Here is a 4,234-nt window from a genome sequence, read left to right as displayed (position 1 = left end):
TGAGCTCCCACCAATTCTGGGTTAGCACAGGTAACCCAACTTCCATGCAGGCAGATGTACACACTGATGGTGTCTCATAAAGATCAAGTCAAATACAGAACATTTTCTCTTACTTCTTCTCTATTTTTATCTCCAAAAATAATCCCTAAAACCCCCTACCTTAAATGTTTTTAAAAATATAACAAGAAACACAAGAAACTCTTCAGTCAGTTATAAACAGACACTGGGAAAATCCTGCACTTGACTAATTGTAGTACTGCGGCCTGCCTTTGTCTGCGGGGATTTCTCAGAGTTCAATGTCATGAATTGAGAGCCAAATTGAAAGCAAAAATCTGGCTCTGTTTGGAGCTGTGCTGTGCAAACCGCAGGTGAGCAGCATGAATCTGCCACTCCACATTTACTGACATAAACCAAGAAAAACAAACAGGTCTTTTGGGCATGGGCTTGAGGTATAAACTTGAAAAGTTTTGATTTCTTTGATTTCTTAAAACAGCTCTCAGAATCTCTTTTTTTTTGGAGGGGGGGGGAGAGGGGAGGAGTCTGCTGGGGATTTTCTTGCTGAAAATGGAAGGAGTGCAAGAAGTTGATTCATGTTTCAAATAGCTGTTTTTCATCTGAGAAAACCTTAGTGTTTTCAGTGAAAGGATTTTTTATTTGGCTAAATTTTTCAGGATGCAAAAGTCATTTTCAAAACAGTTTTGTAAAGAGAATAATCACATATATTTATTTCTCCTCATCCCTTGTGTTCCTTTGGCCTGGCTGGGGCCCAGTGTGAAGCAGGTTGTGGGAGCAGTACAGCAATGCAGCCACAACTGCACTGTGGCTGTGATGCTTGGGAATCCAGACCAAGCAAATGGGCACATGAGTGCCCCGTCCCCACTCCACCTGGATCACAGCTTCAGAAGGCCTACTGCCACAGACAACCCTAGGCTGTCTTGGCTGGGCTGTGGAGATATCTTCCATCAAAAGCAGTGGTAGAATATTTGTTTCAATAGGACTACCACAGTCACACAAAATTGTAACCTCCTCTGCATACAGACCCCAGGCACCTGATGTGTTGAGGCTATCACCTGCCCACGCTGAGATCTGACCTCCGTTTGGTGCCATGGTTTGGCTGAGCCCCAGGCACTGTGCTATAATAAGTAAGGTTTATAATAATCATAGTAACAGCTAGATCGAAAACATCAGCATCAGTCAAGCATGCCCACCCTCAGACCCCAATCTGGTCTCTGTATTTGACATACTGACACAGCAACCTTTTGTCAGCAAAACAGTTGAGTGATTGTTTATCCAGCATTTGTCTCTGGCTTTCAAATCAGCCATCTGACACTTCTCATTTTATATGCAAAAGACAAGTGTTCCTTCTAGGAGAGTGATCCCTTACAGCCACAGCTCCTGGATACTGCATTCAGTCACATGTGGCTCTTCTCTTCCTGCTGCACTTTTTTACTGGGACTTCTCCATCCAGACCCCCATAACCCAGTCTTCAGACTAGATGACACCCTGTGAGCAGGTCTTTCCAAACAAATGGATGTGGGAGAGCACTCTGCTCACTTTGAGAAACTTTTAAGTGTAATCATTCAGGAAGATTCTTAAAGCTGAGAGGGAATTTCCCTGGACAGGCTTTGTCTGAGGGGGGCTGCAAACACAGTCCTGCAAGAGATGCAGCACAATAGAGGTCCAACTGTTAAGCAGATTTCATGTGCTTTACAGACCATAAATGTTCCTCTGAAGACTGCTGGGTAAAGTGCTCATTCAGAGTCCTGGCTCTAAGTTTTATTTTATTTTATTATTTTTTTTTTCCTGTAACCTTTGCAAATGGAGGAAAATGAAGGATGCTAGGCATGCGGAGGGAAGCGACACTCTTTAAACCCTTTATCAGAAAGTGCCTCAGGAATCTAATACACTGTCAACACTCAGAAAATGCTGCCACTCAGACCAGGTGCCAGCTGGATTCATTGTAATCTGGTGTATAAATAGATCTGGTTAGGGACTTTCAGCAAAGTATTTGTTTAGCGGACCAGGACAGCTCTTTTGCAGCAATAAAAGGAAAGGTTTTCTGAACCTTAGCAGACGCAGGATGGGTTAGGAAATGTGAGGTTCTCTAGTATCTGGGGGATTTTTTTTTCTCTGCAACTGTAGGCATGTAGGCATGTTTCTAAACTCCACATGGCTCAAACATCTAGTAAAAACGATCACATCCTCCTTCTGCATCCTGTCCAGGTAACTGCCACACGTTGTAAATGCACCACAAACCAGGCTTCCCTGGGACCACAAGCCATGTTTGTTTCTCTGGTAGCACTGGAGAAAGGGACTCTGCTGTCTAAGAAGAGGGAATGGAAGCACCAGCACTAACTTTCAGTGTAGAGCTCATCTCAGAGAAGGTCCAGTGTTACTGCAGGGACATCCTCACCTGGACTGGTAATCCCAGCTCCCTTTCTTGTGCATTATGGGAGATCTTCATTTTCCCACTTTGTTTTGGACCTCTTTTAGGGTGAGACGATTATAAGCAGTCACTCCTGGAAGGCCTTTCGCTTCAGGCGTGCAGACACCCAGCCTCACAGGTCAGCCAGCCTACCACAGCTCTTTGGCTTTTTGCTCTCCTCCTACATTCAGACAAGTTGCTGCTTCTTCATCACCCTGCACTTCTCAAATTACTCACGGGGAACTTAATTTATCAGTCTGAAGGTCTAGGAAATAACAGGCTACACCCCCTGATTCAGCCTCAGTTGAAACTATTTGCCCTACTAATGGACTAAACGCATCTTGTGTTTCTCATCAATACTATTCATTTCTGCTGAGAAGTGATCTGTCAGAGAGAGCTGACTGAAAAAGAGCAGAAAGGTCTAATTGTAGTCCTCTTTGACTTCTTAGAGTCTGCTGAGAGGTAGTTTTTCATTTCCATTGTTTGGGGTAATTAAAGAAGTATCAGTTATTGTATTAGAAAGACATCCCCTCAGAAATTCCCCTATAGCCAGAATTCTTAAAATTGATTTGCAATGTCACTTTTGCAATATTGAGATATGAGTTTCAGCATTTTTTGAGGAGTGACAGTCTTTTCCAGTTCTTTGGGGTGTTTCTTTTGCTTTTTTTCCCTGATAGAAGAATTGGCAGTTGTAAATTTTGTCTTTGCTTTTCCTGACCTCTTCTTGGTTGACAGAGGAAAGTGAATGGGAGCTCAGCTGGAACTTGAAGAAGATAGGCTGTGCCTTTAATGGAAGCATTTTCTTATGCCTTAGTGTAGGAGATACATAAGAAGCTGAATTTTAGAGAGCCTACATGAAAGAAAAGCAGTAATTAAAATCAGAATTTTGACAATAGGCCCACTCAAGCATTGTTTGCCTTAGTGATGTTACGTGAAGGCACTAGAGTGATAGCCGGACACCTTAACTCACTCTTCTAGTTAGATGACTCAAAAAGCACTCATGGTCCCTACCAAAACTATCCTTTGAACACTGTTCTATTTTTTCCACAGGGACAGAAGCTGATGTACTGTAAGACCGAAGTGCTTACCAGTATTACGACCCTTTCTTTTTTTAGGCAAGCAGTTTCCAATGAAATAAGAACCTAAACCAGCCTTCTCCTATACTTTCTTTGTCAAGAATAAACCATATTAATGTACAGGAGGCTTGAAAGATATGGTTTCTTTATAAATACATGAGAATTGCAGTTATTTTTGAAGCAAGTAACATTAATTGCCATTAGAGGTAGAAATCTAGGCATCTTAGTTTCAGTTGGGATGGAATTGTTCTCTCCAGAGTGTCTGGGATGATGCTACGATTTGGTTCTAGGAGAAAAACAATATTGATCACACACCGATGTTTACAGCTGCTATTAAGCAGTGTTGTATAGACCAAGGTCATTTGCAATTCAGGGGCCAAGGAGCTGGGAGGGAACAGAATTAGGATAGCTGACTTGAACTGCACAAAGGGATATTCCATAGCACTTGACATCAGAACTATCACGTAGTCCTAACTATAAACCTTTTCCTTCTCATTCTTTTAAAAAATAGTGTTATCTCAACCCTTGAGTTCTATATATATATATGTATTTACTTTTTTTCCTCCCCAGTTCTCTTCCCCATTCCACTGGGAAGGGGGAAAGTCAGTGAACAACTGTGTGGTGCTGAGCCACCTGTTGGGTTAGGCCACAACACTGCATTAGGTGGCTCACTAGTCTGACATGATCTTCTATGTCACACAATCCTACATTTTGTAAGTACATTTGTGAGATG

General features: G+C 42.3%; 1 long non-coding RNA gene across 1 annotated transcript; it reads left to right on the top strand.

Annotated features, from left to right (window-relative positions):
* Window positions 1–352: 352 nt before the first annotated feature.
* On the top strand, window positions 353–3,621 carry LOC128078933 (uncharacterized). The gene is made up of 3 exons (XR_008205930.1): window positions 353–449; window positions 1,039–1,142; window positions 3,476–3,621. It is a non-coding gene; the product is annotated as an uncharacterized LOC128078933 (long non-coding RNA).
* Window positions 3,622–4,234: the final 613 nt, after the last annotated feature.

The sequence above is a fragment of the Tympanuchus pallidicinctus genome, unplaced genomic scaffold (genome assembly GCF_026119805.1).
Source record: "Tympanuchus pallidicinctus isolate F22 unplaced genomic scaffold, pur_lepc_1.0 scaffold1, whole genome shotgun sequence".
Lineage (NCBI taxonomy): Eukaryota > Metazoa > Chordata > Aves > Galliformes > Phasianidae > Tympanuchus > Tympanuchus pallidicinctus.
The sequence above is the reverse complement of the archived record's forward strand: the minus strand, read 5'-3'. Positions and strand labels throughout refer to the sequence as shown.